This window comes from Hesperophylax consimilis, chromosome 17 (genome assembly GCF_061612785.1).
Source record: "Hesperophylax consimilis isolate HC1 chromosome 17, BYU_Hcon_1.0, whole genome shotgun sequence".
NCBI lineage: Eukaryota > Metazoa > Arthropoda > Insecta > Trichoptera > Limnephilidae > Hesperophylax > Hesperophylax consimilis.
The window spans coordinates 5,941,889-5,961,720 of record NC_142852.1 but is presented as its reverse complement, the minus strand read 5'-3'; the positions used below and the strand labels follow the sequence as shown (position 1 = coordinate 5,961,720).

The following is a 19,832-nucleotide window of genomic DNA, read 5'->3' as shown; positions in this document are numbered from 1 at the left end:
TTCATGATAGGTTGGGTCTGCTAGCTTCATGTGAGATGGTAGCGTAGCTGTTGCGTTGCTGGTGATTTTGTGTACTGGAATGTTTGGAGTAATTTCATTTAAACAGATGCAAGATAATTGTTTTACAAAACGCTTTTTATATTGTGAAGCAATGGTTATATTAGTTTTGAAATTACTGTTGAATGATGCGCCGGTTATTCCAGTAATTGGGCTATCTGACTTTATTAGCTGAACACCTAGATGCGTAGCTAATTTTGTGGTAATGAAGTTGCTTTGACTGCCAGAATCGAGTAAAGCTCTGGCCTGGATGAAATGTCCTTGCGCATTCTTCACATTGAGAATAACAGTAGATAGTAAGGCATGAGATTCGTTCGCCATGGATGTAGCGGAGATGATTGGACCTTGTTCAGATTCAGTTTGAACTTCTTTGTGAAACAGAGTGTGATGTTTTTTGTTACATGTTTTGCAACGGAATTTGCTTTGACATTGTTCATAAGAATGACCCTTTCCTAGACAGTTGTAACATAATTTAAAAGTCTTAGATGCATTTATTCTGTCTTGAAGAGTCATTTTCTGAAGTTTAGGGCATTGATAGATGGTATGATTTTCAGAACAGACATTGCAACAATAATTTGGAGATGTTACAAAAGTGAAATTTGGTTTTTTGCTATTAATGTTATCAGATTTATGAGCTGTTGCAGATGACTTTGGAATAGATTGAAGCATAATAGATTTATCGGTTAAAAATTTTATGAATGTTTCCATAGAATGAACGTAAGTATTTGGTTCAGGAATGGGAATTCGTTCCCACTCGCGAGATGTTATTGGATCAAGGTTTTTTGATAAATGATGAATTAGTAAGGCATCCCAATGTTCTGTAGGTAGGTTTAAATTTTTCAAAGCCCGTAAATTAATTAAAATTTGATCTAAAAAGGCTTGAATTTCTTTGGAAGATTCAAATTTAATGTTTGCAATATTGTATATAGCTTGGATGTGGTTCTGAATTATTAAGCGTTTATTTGCGTATCGATCTGTTAATAAATTCCATGCAATTTGATAATTATTTGATGAGATTTCCAGAGATGTTAATAATTTGGAAGCGTTTCCGGTTAAGCACGATTTAAGATAGTGAAATTTCTGAATTGCAGATAATTCATGGTTTGTTTCAATTAATGATTGAAAAGATTCTTCGAAACAAGTCCACTCAGAGAATGTTCCGGAGAAAGTAGGTAGTCTCAAAATTGGTAACTGAATTTTGGAATTTATATTTAATTGTGATTGATGTGAATTAAGTTTGGAATCGCTCGTCAGACGCGATTTTGCTTCGGAGATGGCCTTGAAATACATTGTTTCAAAGCGATCGGTCTCATCATCCGAATCGAAATTCAAACTTTCATCACACATACTGATTTTAAGTTGAATTTCCATGAATAAGTCATGCAAAGGTTCGATTTTTGCCAATCGGACTTGGATGATTGACGGATCCGTTCGGTCTTCATCTAACAATGACTGAAACTTCGTTATCAGCCCTTTGATCTGACCCTTTCTGGCTATGAGAGCCTTCAGGTTGTCCGCCATTGTCAGATGATTAGAGATCCGTGCCTGTTATGATTGAGAAACAGCAAAAGTATTAACACAGTAAGGAGGGAAAGTTGAAAGGATCGACTTAACTTTGGTGCTTGTTGTGATGATTGCGGATTTCTCTTGTGGTGGCTTGGGTGATGATTGCTGGTGCAATCCGGCGAAGGACCATGAGCAGCGTCCTCGTGTGGAGTCCAGAAGCCTCCAGTCAGTTTGTAAGGCTGATCGGCTTGTGTAGGCTTCTTTCGTTTCACGCAAGGATTGGCGTGCCGTTGAGATAGATTGAGGTTCGCTTCTCATTAAAACACTTGTGTTTTTTGTTGATATGTTTAATATGTCACACAGAAGAGGGTAGACAGTAAAACGAGAGAGAGAGAAGCTAGAGTTGGTTGATAATGAATGTTGAAGAATGCTAATGTAGAATTGCAATGTAGAATTGATCACACCAAGCTATTTATAAACAAAACACCAATATTTGACGTGACTACAGACACAAGATATTATAGATGCGAAATTAATGACAATATTACACTATGACGTGCCATAGACAAAAAGATTTAACATAAAAGGTGGCACAGACAGAAAAGGATAATGTAGAAGGCTCTACACATCGAGATTATAATATGAAAAAGTGAAAGAGTTTAGGCTTGACTGAATTGACTGAATTTAAATATAAAACAGGACAATCACAAGATACGACACGCAACAACAGGTATTAACCTATCATTCTTTGATACAATGTTCCTGATTCCTGAATGTACTTCATTGGCTAATAATTTAATTAATTTTCCTTTTCAGACCTATCCGTATTCCGACGCGATCCTATACCACGTATTAGGATGCTAAAACTGCTAAAAAAAAGCCACGATTACATCATACAAGGTCATTTAAACCTCTCCAGAATGCATCATGTAAGTATTCAGATTTAACTAGCATATTCCATGATTTTTGCTGACGACAAAGCTGTGGAAATTATATGAAACCCTTGCAGGAGAATTTGAATAACTTCTAGTGCAGTGGCAATAAAAATTAACACTTAAATTTGTTGAATTTAATATTTTGTATATATGTTCTTGTATTTTTGTGCAAGGTCAAATTAAATCCTATTAAGTTGTTGCAGTAAGACTGGGTTCGATTCCTAGTTGAGACCGTTACTTTTTATTTTTCTGTGTCTTGTTCTGTTTCATGTTTTGTTTAGATATATAAGTATTATCTTCTACTTCAATGATAAATCAATGCTCACTACATCGGTTGTACTGACCCTGTTTTGTATTACTGTCCATTGTCTTTTTGAAAAAAAAAATATTTTGATGTGTGCATAGCTGTGGGTTTTTTTTTCCTGTTCCTGCATTCCAATATTTTTATTTTTAAAATATAATTTATTTGGGCTAGTGAATTAACGATGTTAGCTGGATGCAGTTATATTGTCTATGTTTGCACTTTTTAAATGGCCTTGAGATTTATTTATGGTCCACGATATATTTACCTGTCTGGACCAAACGACCGTTTTATCTGTGGTCGTCTGTGGTTAAGGGGGTGACAAAATGGGGCCATACAAAAAGCACGAAGATATCGATCTAGAGAGTGGTTTATTTATGTGAATAACCTATAAATATTTTTGACAAGTGTCAACTAGTGCTTTCTTCTCCGACAGCCGTTTCTTCCTGTTTCCCAACTCTGTTTATCCCGCGTTGTTAAACTTACTATCCCACGCCTGTGATATTTATTGATAGTAAGTACTCATACTTATATTCATCGCTATTTATTTGGTAGCTGCCGTTATTCCAGTTTAGTTAGGGAATCATTGGGCGTTTTGTCACAGAAGAATGTTTAAGCTCTCAATTTGACGTCTACCTATTATTAGATTAGTATTTAGAAGGCATTTATTACAATTACACAACAAAAAATATATGGTTAACAGATATTTTGTTAAAAGCGGAATGGCGGTAAACATTGTAAATATATAAATATAGTTTTTCCACGATAAACAACGTTTCTGTTAACCGTTGTCATATCTTCAAGGTTTTCAAATATGTGTTTTGGCTACGACTTCGTTATTTTGACAGGATATTCTAAGCGAAACCACATTTTATTTTTTTAATGTTTTTTTATTCTAAATAAAAGAAAATTACATATTCACTTATTTAACTAGAAAAAACTAATAGATTACATATTAATATTTTACATTACGATTTTATCCACGATCATTGTTTTGTTGACTGAGCATAAAATTGAACAACTTTTTTTTAAATTTACCTACACTTTTTTTCATTTTTAATTTCGTCTGGGAGGCAATTATTTATCGCACACCTAGATAAAGAGTAGTACAACTCAAAATACCTCTTTTTTCAGGAACAGCAAAAAACATTTTAGGTACTCGATTTTTATGTGACCGATTAAAAATATTGTTATATAATGTTGTATGTTATTTTACTAGGATATTTATTTGCTCAATTACTTATCATCAAATACACGTATCACTTGTTTATTAATTAATTTCGTGTTATTTTAGTATTCGTGACTAAATCATTGTTTAATAATTTTATCAACCCAAATTGTTTCCACATTAGTGATAAATTTTGAATTAATGCACTCTTATTCTGTATATTTTGTTCTATAATCTTCACAGAAAGAGTAGTGCATCTAAAATATGTTTTGGATTATTTGTATTATGTAATCATAAAGTAAAACATTTTTTGTCACAAAACATCTTTATTTAATATTAAGATAACAAACGAATGAAGACAATAACAAAACACAACAGGTTTAGGAAATGGCTTGGAAAATAAAATGAACACTGAGGTACATAATTCTTATTAGAAAACTATTAAACTTTGAATAGATTAGTTTAACGTTTAACAAAGTTGACATTTCTCTTATAGTTTAGGTGTTAACATCTTTAACCAGTATTTTAACATCATTAGTCTATAAATAACAGGAAATGTATTATTTTATTAAAAACACAGCTCTTCTTTGATAGATATTTTAGAAAAAAATATCTAAAATGTTTTCTGTTTACAATTCGGTACCAAAAAACGACATCGAAAAGGTGACAATAAAGGCATCTAAAGCACATAACTACTACATATTATTATTATAATCAGACTCACCGAGAGGATTTTAATTTACTTAATTAAATCAGACTTTTATTTTGAACGTTTTACCTAATATCTAATGTTTTATTATATAATCATCAAAAACATAACTATTCTGACTTTCTTTGAAATCATGTATACCTACATACATAGGTCCTGAAATTTTTATTCTATACCTAGTGCATTTTTGTAATAAGAATCGACGTAACTCTGTTGAATAATTTTCTTGTCAATTGATTCCATAATGTCCCGCTTTTTATTGCCACCCAATGGTATTTTTTGCAAATAGGCTTGTATCAAAAATTAGAGAAAATTGGTGATCTTGTGTTCGCCTTTGATTCCTTACAAACGCTTTTTTAAAAACCGTCTGTTCGTAAGAAGTTTTATAAAAAAATTTCATCGGTTGCTGCTTTTCAACGCGAAGTTGTTTGATACCATGCCATTTTATTTGTTCTCTGTCAATATTAATAGTGAAATTGTTTCCCTATTCTTCTTGAAGGGCTTTCAGATCATAGAACTTGTCACGTGTAAGTTCTTCCACATTATAAGGTTTCCCAGTCTTTTTAGCAGTTCTTATTGGGGTAGCGTATTGTTGTGGAGCGCTACGAATCGGGAAACCTGTTTTAGTTTTGCATTTCAATTTGCAATTATCTTGGCATGGAGGCTTGACTGCTCTTTCAGGGACGCTCTTATTTGTTGAACTCACATAAGCCTTCCCGGTGTTTCGCCGAGATTTCTTAATATTTGAGGACCAGCCGGCAGGGTTTCTTATCCTTTTCGTACTCCTTTGAAGGTTTTCAGAATTAACAGACTGCTCTATGATCGGTTGAGAGGTGGAAGCTTCAGCATGCGAATTCTCGTTTAAAAGATTGGCAGATGGCACAGCGTTACTATCTATTTCTGTATTATAACTGCTTGAAGAACTGCTGCTGGAACTACTAGATGATGAGCTAGAACTGGAGGAGAAGGTAGTACTGGAAGAACGAGACTTTATTCTTGGAACGATGAGTGATGGACCGTGAGTTACCTCTGTGGGAGGTGGGTTGAAGAGCGGATCCGCATCCGAATCGTCGAAATCGCTTCCATCGCTGTTAACCGGTGAATATATAGTAAGATGGTTTTACCTGGGTACTGGTTGATGGTGATGCTACCGTTGTTGGATTCTTTTGTAAATTCATGATGTCATTTTTCTAGGTTTTTCCATCACCTCGGTGCTCGTCGAAGGTGTTATTGAGTTTTCTCGGAGCTCCATCTCCGTATAATCGGCGTTAACTAGTGAAATACAGTGCGATAGTTTTACCTGGGTACTGGTTCATGGTGATGCTACCGTCGTTGGGTTCTTTCGAAACTCCATAGTGTCATTTCTCAACATTTTTTTCATCACCTTGGTGCTCGTGGAGGGTATTGTTGAGTTCTCTTGAAGCTCCATCTTCGTATAACTGCTCTCAGGCTCATTTGAGCTAGCCTCAATCGCCTTCTGTAGAAGTAAAAGCCCAAGGCCCTCCATGATCTGTAGCAAAAATGCGAAGTAGTTACTATACTAATAATACTATACTCACCCAAAAAAATGTTTTTAAATCACAGTATTTCTGATAATTAAAATTTATAAAAATCGATTTCAGACATACAAGGAAAACTTTAAATATGCCTCTGTCAAAATAAACAATAGCATTTATTGCTTTAGAATTAGAGCCAATTTAAATTTATCCAGCAATACCAGACTAACTCAAATATTGTAAAATAATTTCAACAACACTAAACTATTATGAATAAGTAAAATTAAAATTACTTACTTTTGTAAACAAAACCGGAGTAAGTGGAGTTGATATGTAGAACGCCCGAGAAACAAGACAGGTTCAATCACAAATACCAAATCAACTAAAATAATTCACGCTTTATGACTGCAGTTAATCACGTATACAACTAAGTCGAAATAATCCAGTCTTTGTGCGTATTGACAGCACCTTCCCCTACGGCTGGTATGTTGTAACTGGTGATATGTTACTGTTGTTGGTGGTGGGTGTACGTGGAGCAACTCAGAAAGACTAACTTACATCGCCATCACATTATTATTGATGGAGATTTTTAGACAGGTGTCTTTGTAGTTTGTGTAGTTTTCGACGCAGATTCCGACAACCGCAATAACTCAATTTTGAATTATTCCTAGTTGTGCTACCCCTTATCTAGGTGTGCGATATGTTGCTCCCCTCGTAACCAATGGATTGCTTGCCGTAATGAGTATGTATGGTGTTTTAATGTATTTTGTCGTGATGCCGTGTAAAGTGTGTGTGTACTTGGTATGTTTTAATGATTTCTGAATTTGGATGTATGAGTTTATTATTTATTTTGCATATAAGGAGACATGTATAATATTCATAAAAAGTTTCTTAATGTTAATAGTTTTGTTTCCATGCATAATTTCTCTGTTGATGTTCTAGGTTTGAAGTGAAATAGCTTTTTGATTACTTTGTTTTGTTTTACGTGTAGTTCATTTATATATTTATTTTATTTTATTTATTAATCTTAAGTTAGCTCACATCTTCGTGTGTGCTAATAGTTTTATAAACATATAAACATGTACATTGTTTGGTAAACATAATCTTTCTTTAAATATTTCAATAAAATGATCATATGCATATGTTTCATATGCATTTCCCCAGATTTCAATCAAGTAGTTTAAATGTGAATGTATGAGGCTATAATATAGACCTTTTTAAATTTTATTTGGTAACATATACGATATCCGGCTTAGTAGGCTAATTAAAGGGTTGATTTTATCATTAATATCTTGAATATGCTGTTTAAAAGTTAGGTGTTTATCAATGTATAAGGATTTGCAGGTTGTTATATTCAATTTTTAAGGGTACGTAAGGAGGAATGATTTAACGAGTTGAGCCTTAAATCATGAATCCTGCTTTAATTGTACTTTTGGATTTTTATTTTATTTTAACAACGTTCTGTTTCAGATATATTCTTGGGGTTTAACCAATAACCAAACTCTACCAAAGCAGACCATGGATCTACTGAAGCCAGATACTATATCCATCAAGACGGAATCAGGGCTCCAGGAAGAAGATGGAGGTGAAATTGCACTTTCAAATTTAGATTTCGACCACCCAGCTGTAACGAAGGAATGCTCGCAATATGCGGAGAGTACTCAGACAGCCAGTTTGTTGCATTGCATACTTGCAAAATATAGAACTTTAAATTCGGATGTCCGGAATCAATATCTCTTTTGAAATGTCGTGCAAACAGGACACATACTTGTTCACAACATCCTTTCTTATAATACATGAAGTGTATTGGGTTTTTACCTTAATTTACCTTGCCGGAAAATACCAAAATACAGCACTCATTAAACTTTATTATATTATACACAATAAGTTCTCGGTTCCTCAATTTTCACCTAATTTCATTTTTTGACATGATATAAATAACACGTATTTATTATACGTTATAAATACATAAATATTGATTGGAAAAACAATATCCCATTGACTGGAAACAATCAAACTCTCTACTACGGGTGCTCTAGAGAAAGTTTTTGTTTTTTGAAGAATCGGTCACTGAAGCGGACATCTGAGGTCATTTTTTATCTAACATTGACCCCGTTGATGAATGGTATCTTTATTCGTAAAAAAATAGTTTATTGTTTTCCAATTTAACAAAATTCTCGTTTATATCAATTTTAAGAAGATACAGGGCTGGTTCTATCCTGGCGCAATTGGAGCAGTTCGCTCCGGGCGTCGAGTGCTCAACCTAACACATCGCCTTTGATATTATTTTTGATAAATACCGCGCTAAAAAAAAACACAAATCATCATTTTATTGATTACAGTGATATCCTGCTTTGGCTTGTAGTTATTGAGACTGTTAGGGCAGTCAAAATTTAACTCGCGCCTGGCGCCGTTTGGTCCAGGGCTGGCCATGCAAAAATACATTCTATTTACTGTCATTTTTATTACAGGAAGCATTTATGTGGAGGCAGTTACCGTAAACGCGGATCTTGGACCCCGAGAAGATGAAGCGGGGCTTACTTATATGAAAATTGACATAGACCTGCCGGATGTAAAAGAGGAATGCTTAGAACGCTTTGGAAGAATTACCAAGGCAGCAGGTAAAACCAATTTTTCACTGTAAACTTGAACGATTCGGACTCTCCTATTTTTTTAACCTCTCTACGAACTTACTTCGCTTATTTACTCTAAGTTTAGAAAAAATGTGTTTAACTGAGTCATTTTCACCCATGTTATTTTTCAAATTTGTCGACAGATCTTCAGACGCATTTTGTCGAAAAAGGATTCACTCCTCCACATAGCAACTATTCCTCCTCTCCTAAGTCAAATTTTGCAATAAACGTACGCACCCATGAAAGAGAAAAATATTTTTACTGTACCGATCGAAAGGGAGATTTAAAGAGCCACATGCTTACTCACACGGGAGAAAAACCTTTTTCATGTTCCGTGTGCAACTATGCATGTAATCATAAGAGTCATTTAAAGAGCCACATGCTGACTCACACTGGAGAAAAACCTTTTTCATGTTCCGTGTGCAACTATGCCTGTTGTCGAAAGGGTCACCTAAAGAGCCACATGCTGATTCACAGTGGAGAAAAACCTTTTTCATGTTCCGTGTGCAACTATGCGAGTTGTCGAAAAGGTCAGCTGAAAAGGCACATGCTGACTCACAGTGGAGAAAAATCTTTTTCATGTTCCGTGTGCAACTATGCATATTATCAAAAGAGCGACCTAACGAACCATATGCGTACTCACAGTGGAGAAAAACCTTTTTCATGTTCGGAGTGCAAGTATGCTAGTTTTCAACAGGGTAGCCTGAAGAGACACTTGCTGACTCACAGTGGAGAAAAACCTTTTTCATGTTCCGTGTGCAACTATGCATGTTATCAAAAGAGCGACCTACCGATCCATATGCGTACTCACAGTGGAGAAAAACCTTTTTCATGTTCCGTGTGCAACTATTCATGTTCTCAAAGGGGTGATTTGACGAGACACATGCTGACCCACAGTGGAGAAAAACCTTTTTCATGTCATGAGTGCAACTATTCATGTTCTTTGAAGGTAAATTTAAAGAGACACATTCTGACTCACAGTGGAGAAAAACCTTTTTCATGTTTGGTGTGCAACTATGCATGTTATCAAAGGTTTCAACTGAAGAGCCATGAGCTGACTCACAGTGGACAAAAACCTTTTTCATGTTCCGTGTGCAACTATGCATGTTATCGAAAGGGTCCACTGAAGATCCATATGCTGACTCACAGTGGAGAAAAACCTTTTTCATGTTCCGCTTGCAACTATGCATGTTATCAAAGGGGCCAACTGAAGAGCCATGAGCTGACTCACAGTGGACAAAAACCTTTTTCATGTTCCGTGTGCAACTATGCATGTTATCGAAAGGGTCAACTGAAGAGCCATATGCTGACTCACAGCGGAGAAAAAACTTTTTCGTGTTCCGTGTGCAACTATGCATGTTATCGAAAGGGTCAACTGAAGAGCCATATGCTGACTCACAGTGGAGAAAAATCTTTTTCATGTCCCGTGTGCAACTATGCGTGTTGTCGAAAGGGTAATTTAAAGAGCCACATGCTGACTCACAGTGGAGCAACTATGCATGTTATCAAAAAAGCGAACTAAACGGACGCATGCAGATTCTCAGTGGATAAAAACATATAAAACATTTGCTAGAACACATGCTGACTCAGAACGGAGAAAAACCCCCTTTTCTTGTTCCGAGTGCAACTATGCAAGTTATCAACAGTGTCCCTTGAAGTGAAATAACTGACTGACAGCTGAAAATTTTTTATTTCGTTTTCTGGCTGAAAAGAGATTTGAAAAAACGCGTGTGCACTTGCAGTTTTTTTTCATATTCAATTCTGCGTTTTCTCGAAAAGACTCTTTGACTGGACACTTTTATTCTTCCTTGCGTTACCATTAATCTTCACGAAAACTATTTACAGAATAAATTCTAGTAATTGATTTGATATGTTTCACCAGAGTGTTTCCAGTATATAAAATTAGTATAATTTTATAGCGGTCAAAATATTAATAATCTTGAGATTTCTTTGAATTTGTTCTGAATCGCTTTGTAAGTGATTTGATTTTTTTAAAACTTAAATGTACGTGTAACTTTAATGTAAATGTATGTGTAAAAAAGAAAATTATGTCATACTACTAACTATAATATCAAAATATATATGAATATGTGTACAGTAATTTTTTTTTTTTTTTTTTTTTTACAGTAATACCGCACAAGAGTCCCAACTGCTCCCGTCTGGAGCCAGTGAGACTATGGCATCCCCAATTGGGGTATGTTGTGAGGCTGAGGGTATATTGGGGAGGGGAGGGAGATGGGGAAGAGGAAGGTGGGGAAGTACCTGGCTATTCAGATCTGGTCACCAAACACGGCTAAATTCATTTCAAGCAACGTTTCAATTCTGAATGGTGGTCTTACACCAGGGCGATACTGAGAGTATCTTCCACTCTGGAACGTGCCGCAAATATACTATATATTATTTTTAATTAATTAATTGTGAAATAACACAAATTAATCAAATAAAATTTATTTGCGCACGCCGGGTTCGAACCCGCGACCTTCGGATCTGTAGTCAAATGCGTATACCACTAGACCACGCCGGCCGTGTATTTCATTATTTCTTCAAATTATATTTTTACCCTTCTAAATTCACTCTCAAAACTGTAGAACTGTAGCAGCAGCTATTAGTGCGTTCTAGAATATTTTCTTTTCTATTTCCCTGCGGAGATCGCACCTTGTACCTACGAGAACTTTTTGGTAAACAAAACTGCTAGGTACTTTAACCGCTCGAGAACTTACTACCTGGGCAGACAGAAAAAGTTCCATTGATTTGACTGATGACCATTTTCCTCTTAGATATTTTAAAATGTAAGTATTTTTCTCCGTACACAACAGAACAAATTTTAACCTTAGAATTTTTTTTTTAAATTTTTAAAGTGAGGTTTGTAAAGTCTGCAATGCCACAATATAATCTATGATTTTATTCGAAAAAAACGAAAAATCTTTTATTTAAAAAAAAAATTGAAATGTTCTTGTTTTTTTATTTATTTATTTATTTATACTGGGTTTTACAGATGATCACACTTACTTATAAAAACTCAGTTATTGTACAATTACAAAAATCTACAATTAAATAAAGATACAAAAAATTAAATACAGATACATACAATTAAATACAGATACATACAATTAAATACAGATATATACAATTAGAAAACAAAAAAATCAAAAAATAAAAATAAAATACACAATCATATACAAGCTCGCTCAAGTAACACATTTCATTATACATTATTACATATCGCAAGGCGAATCAAGAATGGACTGTAAAATTATTGTGAACTTGAAGTTGACACAACGATGGTAAGAGATGGTGAACAGGGAATAAGGAAGGAATCCGACTTACCCCTTTGATGTTGATGTTGGTTCACTCACAGGAGATGATTTATTGCACGCAACTTCCACAACATCTGGGTTGGGTAAGAAACACACTGAGGGAACCGAATATGTTCACGGCACAGTATTCTACCCCGAGTTGATATCAATAAAGGCACTGATCAAAAAGAGATGTTCATCACACAGGCTTCATCAATAAACTGATTTGACAGTAAAGTTTATTGTTGTACATGTCACACAAACGTGGGTATTGTCGGATAATGACAGGTACTTGTAGGTAATAGGATGGGACCAATATCAAGGAGAATGTAAAAGGAAAATAGTTGCGTCAACATTTCCGCCCACCTAATTTTGGAACAAAATTAACAAACAAAAAATAGCCCCGGTACTACATATGAGATCAATCAAAATATAATAAAAATTAGAAGACGCAAGCACACCGGCTGTCTTTTGGATACAAATAGTCACGAACTATGTTATCAACCAAAAAAAATAAAGAATACTATTAGGAGACGCAAGCATATTGGCTATCCTCTGTGTATGTATCGAAAAAAAATTAAAATAATTATAAAAATGAAAAAAAAATAAACATATAGAGCAACCTAGTACTTATGGCTCTATGATAAAAATGTTGCTGAGTATTGAAGTAAAATGAGTTATTCTATGGGCAAGGGACATAATTTAACCGCTGGACGAACAAGGGTGCCCTTATTTGTTTTGAGTGTGGCAACTCGAACAATATCATCCTTCCCCGGATGAACTGCGATAATTCGCCCTAAAGTCCATCGCATGGGAGGAAGTCGTTCGTCCTTGACTAGCACTAATTGACCAATCTTTAAATTGGGTCGGTCGTTCAACCATTTTGCACGTTGTTGTAGAGTATTAAGGTACTCTACTTTCCAACGTCGCCAAAAGTGCTGAGACATCTTTTGTATGTGTTGCCAACGACTTAATCGGTTTGACTCAGTATCGGACAGGTCATATTCGGGAAGTCCCAAAAGGAATCCTCCTATCAGAAAATGGCCGGGTGTAAGGGCATCGACATTTTCTGGATCGACCGATAAGGGGCAGAGAGGGCGTGAATTTAGAATAGCTTCGATGGTAGTAAGAAGCGTGCTAAACTCCTCAAATGTTAGGGAAGTATCACCGACAACTCTTACTAAATGATGTTTTACCGATTTGATTCCGGATTCCCACAGCCCACCAAAGTGCGGACTGGCGGGAGGATTAAATGTCCACAGAATGCCCATTTGGGCAAGGTAGTCTGAAATTACTTCACGTTGAGGTGAAGAATGAAATATTTGAATACCCCAGTTAGGTATCGTTTTGCTCCTACAAAATTTGTGCCGCAGTCACTGTAGACCTCGGAACACAAACCCCGTCGATTAGTAAGTCGCGTTAAGGATGCGATGAAAGCATCAGTGGAGAGATCTGACACGACCTCAAGGTGCAATGCCTTGGTAGCCATGCAGATAAATAGGCATAAATAAGCCTTGGTGGTTTTGGCTCCACGACGTTTATGATCCTTTAGCAGAAAAGGTCCACCAAAATCGACACCTACACGAGAGAAGGGTCGACTAGGTTGGACACGAAAGGATGGCAGATCCGCCATCATAGGTGGATGTGCGGTGGCCCTAAACTTGTGGCAAGTGACACATTTTGATAACTGAGATCGAATGACGGTACGACCGGACATAATCCAATATTTGCGTTGAATAAGAAATTGGAGAGTGCGCGGTCCGACATGAAGATATGCGCGGTGATAGTAATCAATTAACAATCTGGTCAAATGACTAGATTTAGGTAGTAAAATGGGATGTTTAATTTCGGATGGAAGTGCAGAATTTGTTAGCCTACCGCCCACCCTGAGAATACCATGGTGGTCAATAAAAGGTTTTAATTTTTGAAGACCAGAAGAACACATTTGATTAGAACTTAATAGAATAAGATCGTTGTGAAAAAAGACTTCCTGTTCGAGTTTAATCATCTTCATGAGTGCATTGTCAAGTTCGTCAATAGTAAGTACCGCATGATTCAGGCTCTGTTTTGCCGTTTGGGAAACGTCAGATAGACAATTTGTTTTGAACCTAAGGATCCAAGCAATGACTTTCTTTAATTTTGGTAATGAGGAATACATCGATATAATAGAAGATGATTTTAATTCTACACTAAAAACGGTAGGTTTCTGGGGTTGAATTTCCGGTAATTCACTTACTGGAATAGATGGTGGCCTTGCCGTAGGCCAATCCTCGAATGGATTACGGAGCCATGACGGACCTGAAAGCCAAGATTGATGTTCTATAAAATGAACGGGAAGGGTACCTCGGGACCCATAGTCAGCACTGTTATCCTCTGAATTAACGTGGTTCCAAATTGCTCTTGGTGTATTGTCAAGGATCTGAACAACACGGTTCGCGACGAAATTTTTAATAAATGTGGTGGCGTCTTGAGCCAGGATAAGACAATCGTCGAGTCAGTAAAGAGAATAACATTTTTAATTTGCGTGGCAAAATGTACTGACGACAATATATACTTGATAAGTTTTGATAGCAGCACAGCTGCACATAACTCTAGTCTAGGGATTGTTAATGACTTTAAAGGTGCGACCTTGGATTTGGCCATCAACAAGTGGCTGGAGTTATCGTTTTTAACAACTAAATATGTCACAGCGGCGTAACCTAGTTGGGATGCATCGCAAAATCCTACGAGAATACAATGACTATCTAGGTTCGTATGGTAATGACGTGGGATTCGTAAATGTTGTAGCAATGAAAGTTGTTCCACAAAGCTTTTCCACGTGGAAAGGATGTGGAGTGGAACTTCGGAATCCCAGCCCACATTCAACTTCCACAATTCCTGCATAATCCTTTTTGCCGTGAAGATTACAGGAGACAACCACCCTAGTGGATCGTATATCCGAGCAAGGGTTGACAATATATTCCGTTTCGAATATACTGCCGAATTTGGTATTGAAATGTGATAAGAAAAATAATCCACTTCGGGATTCCAATACACGCCTAATATTTTAACATTCGATTGAGTTTTGTTAAAATTCATTAATGGTTGTTGAGTTTCAGAATCATGCTCGAGTAATTCTGAACAATTGCTTGCCCATTTGCTGAGCTCTAGTTTGGCTGATTTTAAAATGGCTACAATTTCATCCTTGAGGTGGCGAGCCGATTCAATGGAGTCCGCACCAGTCGCCAAATCATCAACATAAATATTCTCTAACAGTGCGCTCGAAGCGGCAGGATAGCTTTCCCTCTCATCTCTGGCCAATTGACGTAGAATCGAAATGGCCAAAAACGGAGAAGATGTTAAACCGTAGGTTATAATCTTTCATCGGTTCATGCGGTGAATTGCGCCAAAGGATGTGCTGATATTTACGGTGATCAGGAATAATCAAAATTTGCCGGTACATTTTACAAATGTCGGCAGTAAAGACGTACTTATGAAATCTAAAATTTAATATCATGTATGGTATTTCTGTTTGTAGTTTTGGACCGCTATACAGCATGTCGTTTAATGACACATCGGAGGCCTTCGCAGACCCGTCGAAAACCACGCGAATTTTACCTTTTTCATTAATTACAGCGTGATGGGGTGTTGGCACCTAGCATCGTGCTACCTACCTTTATATCCTTTCTAAAATTATTGTGGCCTATCTACCCAACTCCCCTCCCCTCTCCTCTCCTATGCCGACGTTAGTTGAGTTAAAATATTCGTCCTGTCAACATCGTTTGATTACGGAGCCCCCTTTATCGACCGTGTCGAAAATTCAAAGCCACCGTGAGCTCGCGCGTGGTGAAATTTGTGAATTGTTGTGAACCAGCGCAAAGAAGGAAAGAATACCGTGGAAGAATAGAAAAGGGTAAGTCGGCATTCCGAACATTTTCCAATCCTATGATTCCGCGTTGCGACGGTGCGTTTCCGTCCCCAACATTGGTCCTTCGAGCCGGATAATTTATATTAATTGAAAAAATTGTGGTTAATTTAATTATTTCAAGGTTAAATTGTTCATAAAAGTTGATCTATGTGTAAAATTCGCGTCAGCCGTGCTGTTCGCGAAAATTGCCTGTAGGTAGTAAAAAATACTTAACTGGTGACAAATTTGTTAATATTTAAAATAAATTGTTGTATTCACTCGGCATTTTTGTGCAGATTAATTTCTCAAAACAATGGCTGAGAAAAAAGTACTTTTGTTGCAATCCCGACGTGAGCGAATAGTATCTCGTATTCGTATTACGCAAGAGCTCATAACGAGCACTTATGATGATAGTAAGAAAAAAGATACGTTTCTTGCTAGATGTGAAAAGTTAAAAGATTGGTTAGAAGAATTTGAATCAGTTCAAAACGAGATTGAGGAACAATTACTGTCATTAGACAAGATTACAGAAATGTCGGAACTAGGAAACATTGCGAATAATGTTGATTCAATGTATTTCGAGATCATGCAAATGAAAAGCGTTATCACTAGTAATGATGAAAATTCAATTCCTAAAACGGCAAGTAATTCGGTGATTCGTGCACCAGTGATAAAGTTGCCTACTTTTGATAGTAACATTAAAAGTTGGTGCTCATTTCATTCATTATTTAAAAGTCTTATACATGACAGCAATGCATATACGAATGTAGAAAGATACCATTATCTTTTATCGGTAATTACAGGGCCGGCACTGGCACTTATACAATCATTGCCTCTTATCGAAGAGAACTATGACATTGCCTGGAATATTCTGGTAAATCAATACCAAAATTCTAGAATTCTTTTCACGCATTATGTTGATGAAATTCTTAATTTCAAAATATTACAAAACGAGTCTGCGTCAGGTATAGCGCGGTTACTCAGTACGTTTCAAGAGAATTGCGCCGCTATAAAAGCGATGAATATAGAAAATATCTTTGATAAATTTGTTGGTCATATTATGATACGATCGATGGATCTGACTACTAAACGTCAATTTGAATCCAAATTGTCCGGTGAAGAGATTCCAGGGTTGGATTCAATTTTCGAGTTTCTGAGAAATCAAACGCGTATTTTAGAAATGTTATCTCCACATACTACAAAAGAGAAAAAAGGTTCGTTTAAAACGTTGTTATCTGCCAATAAGAATTATAATAACCTTAATTGTCCATTATGTAAAGGTGCACATTTTCTTTACAAATGTGCATCTTTTACATCTTTAAGTCCCCATCAAAGGAGGGACAAAATTAAAACTTTAAACCGTTGTTTCAATTGTTTGAAACAACACCATGTAAAAGATTGTGTATCAAAATTTACATGCCAGGTTTGTAATAAAAACCACCATTCAATGTTGCACATTGCCGCCGAACCATCGGGCGAAAATGAACTTAATAATATTCAAGTACAATTCAACCGGATACAATTCGTATCACTATTGTAGATAACAAAAATCCGGTGGAGGCATCTTGTTATATATAAAGAATAACCTTTCCTTTTCGCAAATATTTCTGGACACCAAATTTTTTGAGAACGTTTTTGGAATATTGACACTTCCAAATAAGAGCACTTTAAATGTCTTAGCAATATACCGACCTCCGAATCTAAATAAGCTATCATTTTTGTCAGAAATATCCTCTGTGTTTGAAAACAATATTAAATCAAATGAAAGTGTAATATTTTTCGGCGACATAAATTTAAATTTATTAAACAAAAATGATCCTATCATAATAAATTATGAAAATATTCTTACAAATAACTATTTGAAAAAATGTATAGATGGCGTCACTAGGGAAGTAATTGTTAAACAGAAAATAAATAGTTCATGTATCGATCATTTCTACGTGCGAATAAGCGGTAAACTGCCCGCTGGATTAACCAGTACAATCTTCGCATGTGTATGTGACTATAACATTGCCGATCACAACACAACAGCTATAAGTATACGCTATAACTCGGTAGATAATTTAAACTCAAATGATTATAATAAAGTTAAAATTCTTTCGCAAAAACTGGTTGATAAACATATTTGTAATTATGATTGGAAATCGCTTCTAAAGGAAACCGAATGTTCTGTTATTTATTTGAAAATTAAAAATTATTTTGATGACTTGTATAAAAAAAGCACAATTGAAATAAGCAAAAAATCAAAAAACCGACCGCATGCCATAAATGAATGGATATCTACTGATGCACTTTATAAAATTAAAAAAAGAGATTTTTTATACAAACGTTGGAGAAATGCTCCAACGAACAAATACTATGAAAAAGAATATAAGTGTTTTCGAAATATTTTAAATAAATTGTTAATAAAATTAAAAACCTCATACTATAATGATAAATTCAAAAATATATTTCAAGACTCAAAAAAAACATGGGACGAATGTAATCAAATTTTAGGAAAGAAATGTAAAAATGATTGTGACCAAGTTGCATCCAAATATTTGATGAAAGATCGGACCGAAGAAAGCGTAACAAATGACTTTGTTGATTATTTCTCTGACAATGTTTGCAATATGTTACATAAATGTAATCACAGGACAACTGGGTTTGAACCAGAGGAGATGCCTCAAAGCATGTACCTACCTAAGGCTAAAATTGCTGATATAGAAAACATTGTGAAACAACTTAAAAGCTCTTCTCCTGGAATCGATAATATCAGAATGAGCGATATTAAAAAACATATATTAACATTAGGTCCAATTATAACCCATTTTGTAAACAGAATCTTATTTGAAGCAAAAATTCCAGATGATTTAAAATGTAGTATTATCAGACCCATTTATAAAGGAGGTGATCACACCATTTTGGGTAATTATAGACCAATCAGTATTTTGCCATCACTCGAAAAAATTCTTGAAAAATACATTCAAATTAAATTAATAAAATATTTGGAAGATTTTTCTATTATTGATACTAACCAATATGGATTCCAAAAAAAAAAGGGCACTGAAGTGCTACTTCAAAAGTTTGCCAGCTTGATAAATAATAATTTAAATAATAAACATCATGTATTAGTCTTATTTATAGATTATTCCAAGGCATTTGACACTATTAACCATAAAAAATTGTTGAAAATACTAGAAATCATAGGAATAAGAGGGAAACTTCTAAAACTATTTGAAAATTATTTGAACAACAGGTGCATGCAAATAAAGCTTTTGAACACATTAAGTAAAAAAAGAAAAATCTTAGCAGGTGTTCCTCAAGGTTCCATATTAGGTCCTATTTTATATATAATTTATGTATCTTTTATTAAATTTATTTTTAAACATGTAAAACACTTTGTGTACGCGGATGATACTGCATTGGTGTTTTCTTGCAGTGATTTGCAATTATGTATTGAACTTTTACAAAAAGATTACATTGAACTTTTAAAATGGTCTCACGACTCTGGCCTAATCATAAATGCAAAAAAAACTAAATTGATACACATTAGATCACCAAATGCCAAGGTAAATACTATTATACCCGAAATTAAAACACACAATTCAGATTGCCTACATGTTGGTATCCCTGCGTTGTGTACATGTGAAAATATTGAACTGGTTAAAAAATATGTTTATTTAGGTGTTATTATTGATTGTTTTTTCAAATGGGATTTACAGATAAATAAAGTCTGTGAACGACTGAGATCTATTATTAGTAGATTATATAAATTAAAATTTTATGTTCCAATATGCACACTTCGAATAATTTATTTATCACTAGCTGAATCTATCATAAGGTATGGAATTACAGCTTGGGGA

General features: G+C 35.2%; 1 long non-coding RNA gene across 1 annotated transcript; it reads left to right on the top strand.

The window, feature by feature from the left end:
- The first annotated feature begins 3,188 nt into the window (after positions 1–3,188).
- Positions 3,189–10,810, top strand: LOC149415847 (uncharacterized). Its single transcript, XR_016303585.1, has 4 exons — positions 3,189–3,313; positions 7,643–7,757; positions 8,644–8,793; positions 8,949–10,810. It is a non-coding gene; the product is annotated as an uncharacterized LOC149415847 (long non-coding RNA).
- The last annotated feature ends 9,022 nt before the right edge of the window (positions 10,811–19,832 follow it).